The following is an 8,658-nucleotide window of genomic DNA, read 5'->3' as shown; positions in this document are numbered from 1 at the left end:
CTGATTATGAATGTTTGCCATGGTTTTTGTAGCTCCTTTTTATCTGATTAGAAAGTTCCCTTCTACTCCTAATTTGCTAAGAGATTTTTGTTCATTTGCTTGATTATGGGTGCCTAGGAATGTTGTCAAATGCTTTTCTGCATCTATTTATTTAAAAAAAATTAATGTTATATTTTTGAGAGACAGAGAGAGACAGAGCACAAGCAGGGGAAGGACAGAGAGAGAGGGAGACACAGAATCTGAAAGGCTCCAGACTCTGAGCTGTCAGCACAGAGCCCGATGCAGGGCTCAAATTCACAAACTGAACTGTGAGTTCATGACCTGAGCCGAAGCTGGATGCTTAACCGACTGAGCCACCCAGGTGCCCCTTTTCTGCATCTATTTAAATAATTGTATGCTTTTCCCCTTTTTTTGTTAATATGATTAATCAGATTGATTGATTTTCTAATATTAAACCACCCTTGCATAGCTGGAATTAAACTCAATTGGTTGTTGAATTAGATTATGTTTCCCTAGAAGCAGACACTGAGTCAAGTACAGGAATACAAGGAGGTGATTCCTGAAAACACCAGAAGTGCTCCCTCTTTTTCTTTTTCCCTCTGTTTCTCTGCAAACACACACACACACACGTGAATGGGGCAATAAACATATATGAATATATATGCATGGATGTATAATGAATGTAATTTGGGGATAGATACATGTGTGTATTTATATGTGTATATTGTTAGGGTCAGGCGTAGGCTAGGGTAAAGGTAAGAGTCAAGAACTAAAAATTTTAGCAGTCAAAGGCTTTATTGGGAACAAGGGTCTCCGGCGAGGTTCCATGACTCAGGGAGAGAGAGAGAGGAGTCAGGGAAGTCGCACCCGGGTGTGGTGGGTTGGGGTTTTTAAGCTGCAGCGGTTCCGGGTTTAGGTCCGGGTGGGCCTTTTTCGCGTCAGGTCGTGCTGTCACTCGGTGATTGGTTGACCTCCAATTCGTTCCAGCACACTACTGGGGGCTTTTCCTTGGGTTGCGCTGGCAAGATGGCCGTCCCCTCTACTGTGGTTCCAAGGACATCCTAACATATATAAAGCATATTAATATATATTATAGGTGTATATGTATTGGATTTGATTGGCTAATATTTATTTTCTCTTTTCTTGTTTTTTAAATTTTTTTAATGTTTATTTTTTGAGAGAGAGACAGAGTGTGAGCGGGGGAGGGGCAGAGACAGAGAATGAGACACAGAATCCGAAGCAGGCTCCAGGCTCCAGCTGTCAGCACACAGCCCGACACAGGACTCGAACTCACAAGCTGTGAGATCATGACCTGAGCTGAAGTCAGATGCTTAACTGACTGAGCCACCCAAGCGCCCCTTTTCTTTTCTTTTCTTTTCTTTTTTTTTAAGTAGGCTCCATGCCCAACATGGGGGCTTGAATTCATGACCTTGTGATTAAGAGTTGCATGCCCTAGGGGCGCCTGGGTGGCGCAGTCGGTTAAGCGTCCGACTTCAGCCAGGTCACGATCTCGCGGTCCGTGAGTTCGAGCCCCGCGTCAGGCTCTGGGCTGATGGCTCGGAGCCTGGAGCCTGTTTCCGATTCTGTGTCTCCCTCTCTCTCTGCCCCTCCCCCGTTCATGCTCTGTCTCTCTCTGTCCCAAAAATAAATAAAAAAACGTTGGGGGAAAAAAAAAAAAAAAAAAAAAGAGTTGCATGCCCTAGAGACTGAGCCACCTGGGCACCCCTGATTGGCTAGTATTTCATTAAGGACTTGTGAGACTATGCTCATGAGAGAAATTGGTCTATAATGTTTCTTTCTTGTAATATCCTTGTCAGGTTTTGGAGTCAAGGTTATAGTGACCTCATCAAAAAAGGAAGTGCTCCCACCTTTTCTATTCTCTGCAATAGCTTTTGTAAGGTTAGTGGTTGTTTTTTTTTTTTAATGTAAGGTTAGTGTTTTTTAATGTTTATTTATTTGAGAGAGAGAGAGAGGAGGGGCAGAGAGACAGGGGGGGAAGACAGAGGATCCAGAGTAGGCTTCATGCTGACAGTACAGCCCAATGTAGAGCTTGAAACCATGAATCATGAGATCATGACCTGAGCTGAAGTTGAGTACCCATGCTCAACCGACTGAGCCACCCAGCACTCCAGGTTAGTGTTATTTCTTAAATGCTTAGAAGGATTCACATCCATCTGGGCCAGGGGTTTCTTTACAGGATGGTTTTTAACTAATTTTCAACATCAATAATAGATATGGGACTACTCAAATTTTCTGTTTCTTCTTCTGTCAGCTTTGGAAGTTGTATCATTTTTTTTTTTAACCTCTAAGCACAAGAGAGCACCTAACTTGAGACATCATGTGAAGTAAATGACCCTTGCAGAGATGCAGGCAGTTTCCCTGGCTGCTTCGGGGATGCAAAAGGTTAAATTCATATATGATAGGAATGAACTTGTCGAGTCAGAGCATAAAATGATCTGGAGGCAAATGCTAATGCATTGACTCTGAAGCATTTCCATGTTATCAACAGCCCTCTGTGATTATGTAAATTGGAAATAAATGATTGGCATTCACAGGAGCACATACGGATAATTAGCACAGCACTGAGGAAGCTAGTTGTAGAAGGCAATTGTGACAAATCTACAAAAATAATGATTCTTGGTTAATAGTTAATGATACATGTCAGAGGAGTAGGGCTACGGTGCTGTCCTCCTCTGGAGTGTGTTCTCCTTCCTCCCTCAGCCAGTCCTCCCTGCAGTGCTGAGCTCTACCTGACCCACTGCCAGGACTGAGAAATTGAAGACTCCAGGCCAGGATGCCACGGAAGTCTATTGCAAGGCAAGATTCAACAGCTCCCTTCTCAGTTTGCAGATGGGCTGGAAGAGCACCAGTAAGAATGCTCAAATGTCAAGCTTGTTTAAAAGCCAAGGTGTTTAACAAATGAATGCGGGGCTGGGGTTTCATTACTAACACAGATCAGCAGCAGCACCCAAGTCACAGTCCCTCCCCTCTCACCTTCCAGTAGCAATTCGTAGAGAATGCATGTCAATTCCACAGCTCAGTCTAATGTATGGAATAACACAAGGGCACCAGTGCTATTAAGATCAAATGGGGTTGGACTAAAAGGCCCATGGAGCACGGAAACAACACTTTTTAAAAATCTGTGCACACAGGTTGCATGGTGGGGACCTGGGAATTGATGCAAAAACAGTGGCAGTTGTGGGAACTCCCTGGGTTTCGGACACTCTGAGCACTGTGAGGTACTCTGTGTAGGTGCAGGAGCAACTCAAAGCAGGGAAGGAAGCTGGAGCGGAAATCTCTCGTGGATAGGGCTGGGGAGAGGGCTGATGTATGGGCAATCAGCCTCTTCAAGGCTGTGAATTTAATGATGAGCTCTGGCCAATTGTAATACTTTTCACTGGCCCAGGGAGGGTCTTTTCTGCTGGCCAGAGTCCCCAGTACAAGAGTAATTGACAGGGGGTTTGGAAGCCTAGATCCTGGTTCTGAGAGGCCACTGGCTCATCATGTGGTCTAGGTGAGTTTCTCTGCTTTACCTTAATTCTTCAAGGTGGTGGCCAGGTAAAATCCTTTACCTTGTGGCTAGAGAGCTGACACTCACTGGAAGTGCAAGTATTTGGTAGGTGGGGCGGGCAGGCCACTGTGGTTCCTTTAGGCCTTTGCCCTAGAGCCAAGTCACTGAAGCTTTTGACAAAAAAATGCCCTGGAAATCAAAGCCAGATTGAAGTCCTATTTCTGCCAGTAAATCACTAGGTGACCTTGGGCAATTTCCTGCTCCACACAGTGTCCCCAAATGTCCCATGGGAGTGTCCCCCAATTTTGAGGACAGCAGTTCTCAAGCCTTTTGGTCTCAGGGTGCCTTTATGCTCCAACAATTATTGAGGACTTCACAGAACTTTTGGTTATGAAGGCTCTATCTATTGATATTTTTAGCTTTAGGAATTTAGATTGAGAAAACTTTAAAGTATTTATTAATTCATTTTAAAATAATGATAATATAACCACTGCATATTAATGTAAATCACTATACTTTCCAACACAAAAATGACCAAAGAGAAGAATGGCATTTTTGCACATTTTTATAAATCTCCTTAAAGTCAGGCGTAATAGAAGATAGCCACATTCTTGTATCTGCTTCTGCATCCAGCCTGCTGTGATATCACAGCTGTCGTCTCTAGAAAAATTCACTGTGTGGTTGTGAGAGAAGGCAAGTGGAAAAGGCAAATGCATCTTGGTTTTACCGTGAAAAGAGTTTTGATCCTGTGGGCTTTCGGGGGTTCCTACCCACATTGTGTGATGTGCCACTCTGAAATCGCCAGGACTATGTTCCGTGTTTGCACCACTGAAGACCATACATATCCCTCCATTCCAGATCAGGTCCTGGACCAGGTGTCCTGGCCCCCCAACAAGGTGTCTACACATTGATCTTTAAGCTTGCTTTGGGAAGGGGCCACTTTCTCACCCCCAAATCCTGAGAGAAGTGAGTCATTTTATTTCCAGAATCCTTACCTGCACTGGGGTCAGGCCACAAACATGACTGTGTCTACCTACCAACTCAGGGTCTGTAACCGGCGCCAAATTGCCTTAGGCTATACAGAGAAAAGAAAAACAAAATAAAAACCAATAGAAACTAGCAAACAAGTATGCAAAAGGTATGTTTAGTTTCCTGTTAGAGAAATGGAACGACTAATTCATACATCAAGATCATTTGGTATGGCACGTGGAGTAGGCTTTTTAAACAGCGGGGCTGCTGTTTAGTGGAAAGCAGTATGCTGTGGAATTGTGCTCAGAAGGACACAAGGACAACAGGCCACTAATGCTGCAGCCAACACCGCAATGCGGTCTCCTGCGTTCAGAGGGACGGTGGAGTACTTCAAGTACTGGACTACAATCCAAAGACTCAGGTTTGGGCAGGGGGAGTTCTGTTGCCAGTTCCACATCTGTGTGATCTGGGCGAGTAAGCTCCCCCTGGCTCCACCCCCTATCTGTAAAATGGACAGTGTTACCACCCTGTCCCTTCTCAGGGCTTTAGAGCACCCCAGCCACCAAGATGGCTGAAGAAGGCCCTGGGAGATTGCGGCATGCTCTGAAGATGTCAGAGCCCCTCAAAAAGAGGCCACAGACCAGAACTGGGCAGGGCAGCACCCGTTGTGGAAGCCCCCAGCCCGGCTTTCTTGGGGAGTAATGTCCAAATTCTCCCCACCAGTCATCCTCCCTGCCCACTCTCCAAGGATCCCATCTCCATGCTGGCACAATGAGAGGGTGGGAAGGCCAAGTTCAGAAAGTGTCTTTCTGTTCTCAGTTTCTCACAGGCTTAGCTGAAGCACCACCACCCCGCCCCCATCTGCTGGTGGTAGCAGATGTGACTTCCCTGGGTTTGGGTTGAGAGATAATGGTTTCCCTTTAAAAGCTTGCTGGTAGTTTCCACATTCTCTGCTAAGCTCTGGGAGACAGCTGTGGTCATACACCCAGGGGTTTTTACCAATCTCTCCATTTGGAGCTCTTGCTGTCTTTTGCGTACCTCCTATCAGCTACTGGACAAACTGTGACCTGCCCTCAGGCAGGCTGACCAGCTGAGGTTGACAGTAGGGCCTGATCCACCAAAGCGACTGTGGGCAGCAGCTGGCAGAGGGCCGGGATGGCACTGTGGCTGGTTCCAGAGGCAGCAGAGGGGTGACAAGCACAGACTGCTTTAACTGCTACTCAGAGAACAAAGAGAACTTTACCCTCATGATCCTATTTATATATACGTGGATCTCCGTGGAACCACCACACAGAACAATGGTTGCCTAGGATCAAAGCCAGAATGGCTGCCACCCACCCAAAGACCTTCTACTGTCCACTGTCACTCGTTGGGACAGAGAGGGAGGAGCCAGTTGGCTTAGGGACAAGTTCAACTTGGAGAGCATTAATGAAGACACACCTGGGGAAGGCCACACGTGACTGAACTGAGGGGCCCTCAGCTTCATCGGAAGGGACAAGAACCAGCCTCAGCACTTGTGCTGGTCCTCACTTCACAGTGTGTAATGTGCCGTGACATCCACTGTCTTCCTGGAAGCAAGAGGTCAGCAAACAAGCAAGGTTCAGAAAGGTGAGGTGACTCAGTTGCCCAGAGACCTCTACCTGGTGTGGTAGGCAGAATTCTGGCCTCTCAAAATGTCTGCGTCCTAATCTCTGAAACCTATAAATATGACACAGTGAAAGGGACACTGCAGATGTGATTAAGCATCTCGAGAAGGAGAGGTCATCCCAGACTATCTGCATGGGTCCTAAGTGCCATCACAAGCATCCCTGATCAGAGGAAGGCAGAGGAGGTTTGACATGACAGAAGAGGGAAAGACCACGTGATGCTGGAAGCAGAGACCAGAGGGACACACCTTGAAGATGGAGGAAGGGCCATGAGCCAAGGAGTGCAGGTAGCCAGCAGAAGCTGGAAAGGGCAAGGAAACGGATTCTCTCCTCACGGACTACAGGAGCGGCCAGCCCAGCTGACCAAGTGTGGGGTTCCACCCTCCAGAACTATATGAGAGTAAATTTCTGTTGTTGGAAGCCACTGAGTTGGTGGTAGTTCGTTATGGCAGCCACAGGAAACCAAAACAGTTGGCTAGTGACGAAGCTGGCACAGAGGCCGGTGCTCACCACGCAAACAGAGTCAGAGCCTCCCTAGGGCCTGCACGGGTTGGGGGTGAATGACGATGGAAGGACTTCAGAGAGAGAGAGTGGTGGTTCAGGAGCAGGAAGCTGCTGGAAGCCACCAGCTTAAAGTCCCTTGCTTGAGGCTCATCATGTGATTTACCCGATCGCTTCAAGGAAGGGACTAGAAGCATGGAGGCCATGGCTTGTCCTTGGCCCAAAGAGTTCGGAGAATCAGTTCATCACTGACTGAGACTGGACTGGTGACTTCTGGATTCTGGCACTGCCTCCTTCACTGAACCCTGGGTGTCCCTGCCAACCCAAGGTGGCTACGGTCTGACTCCAGGCTCCTGTGGCACTGAGGTGTAAGTCCAGTAGGGGAGTTGGGGTCAGCGTTCTCACTCCAGTGGCTGTGGAAATTGGCCATTTACCTCAGAGAGAGAGAACCTTGGCAACTTTTGGAGGCTCTTCCTTCCTTTGTGGTCTAACAGCAGTAGGCAGATCAGGCTGGGTGGGAAGGATTGAGTTCCACGTTCTTCCCTCCCAGTGGTCACAGTAGGTGGCACAGGGAAGTGTCTTGGTTGACAGGTGGGTGGCACTTTGTGATGTGAAAATTAAAATCACCAGGAAACGTGGGCATTCCTTCTCTTCTCTCCCCTCTCCAACTCCCCTCCCCTGAGTTGCTCTCTCTATTCTTCTTCCTCTGTTGCCTTTTTTCCTGGTTCACTGTATAGCCCTCAAATTCCTCCAACTCTCTGGTTGACACCTGGATTTCAGAGCTTTTAAAAACGACTTTGAATCTTTAAGGTGTGTGCAAACTGCTCACTTTGAGCAGTGGTCGGGGGTGGGGGTGGGACAAAGAAGAGACTGCTATCCATCACACTACAGTAGCCCCAGCATCTCTACTTTGTGAGTCCCAGACAAGCTTGAAAAATTAATTTTTCTTCCAAAACTCTATTTATAGTGAGCACTTCCAAGTCATTTTCTTAAGCTCCTACTATATTCCCAACTTCAGTCCAGTTAATTTCTGTCAATTTCAAGATTTGCATGTTGGGGATCTACTCTACATTTTACCACGCAGGGGGAAGGGCTTTCTTCCAATGAGCAGTGATTGGAATGGAAATGCCCTGAAGCCCGCCAAGGTGATCCCTGAAACACCTTAGCACTTAGCACACAGACACCTACTGAGCAGGTTTCCAACCACCTGAGTGTTTTGATGGTGCGTGAGTGACTTTTAAGACACCTTTTTTATGGGGACATAGGTTCCACCCTCCCTCCATGTCTCCAGCATCCGTAAACATTACAGTTTCTTTCTTTTTTCTTTCTTTTGTTTTGTTGAGAGAGAGAGAGACAGAGAGACAGAGAGACAGAGAGAGAGAGAGAGAGAGAGCACGCAAGCGGGCTTGGGGGGAGAGGGGCAGAGGGAGGGAAAGAATCCTAAGCAGGCTCCACACTCAGTATGGAGCCTGACACAGGGCTCGATGCCACAACCCTGGGATCATGACCTGAGCTGAAATCAAGAGTGTGATGCTCAACCAACTGAGCCACCCAAGTGCCCCAAATATTACAGTTTCTAAAGTACTTTCAGAAATGTATACCTTTTTTTTTTCCTCCCTCGCCATTAGTCTGGGCATATCCCATTTCATAGGTCAAGGGCATCCCCAGGGCCACCCAGCTAGCTCAGGAATGGAGTCTCTGAAATGGTGAAGCTGCAAATGCCCTTGTTGTATAAATGTGGACACTAAGGCTCCAAAGAGGAAAAGGGCCCTGAAACTTGCAGACAGAAATTCCGTCTTGCCTGCCCTACTCCTCCCTCCCCCGCCCCCGCCCCCCTCCTGGGCCCAGGCACTAGGCCACTACCTTTGCCTCCAAAGCCAGGTCCCAGCCTGGGGAGAAGCCGCATCTGTTTTTGAGAAACTGCCAGAGCACAGCAGAAGAAGGGGTGTGTGCGCGTGAGCTAGTACAAGGACCGTGTGCTCTTGCCATCCGGCCCATCTCAGGGCTGGGAGGCTGCCCGGAAGTCAGTAC

General features: G+C 47.6%; 1 long non-coding RNA gene across 1 annotated transcript; it reads right to left on the bottom strand.

Annotated features, from left to right (window-relative positions):
* Positions 1-776: 776 nt before the first annotated feature.
* Positions 777-8,376, bottom strand: LOC131502963 (uncharacterized). Its single transcript, XR_009257288.1, has 3 exons — positions 5,921-8,376; positions 4,507-4,586; positions 777-1,061 (listed from the first exon to the last, which is right to left on the bottom strand). It is a non-coding gene; the product is annotated as an uncharacterized LOC131502963 (long non-coding RNA).
* Between the last annotated feature and the right edge of the window lie 282 nt (positions 8,377-8,658).

Source organism: Neofelis nebulosa, chromosome X (genome assembly GCF_028018385.1).
Source record: "Neofelis nebulosa isolate mNeoNeb1 chromosome X, mNeoNeb1.pri, whole genome shotgun sequence".
NCBI classification, from domain to species: domain Eukaryota; kingdom Metazoa; phylum Chordata; class Mammalia; order Carnivora; family Felidae; genus Neofelis; species Neofelis nebulosa.
Note: the sequence above shows the minus strand (reverse complement) of the source record. Positions and strands in the feature narration are given on the sequence as shown.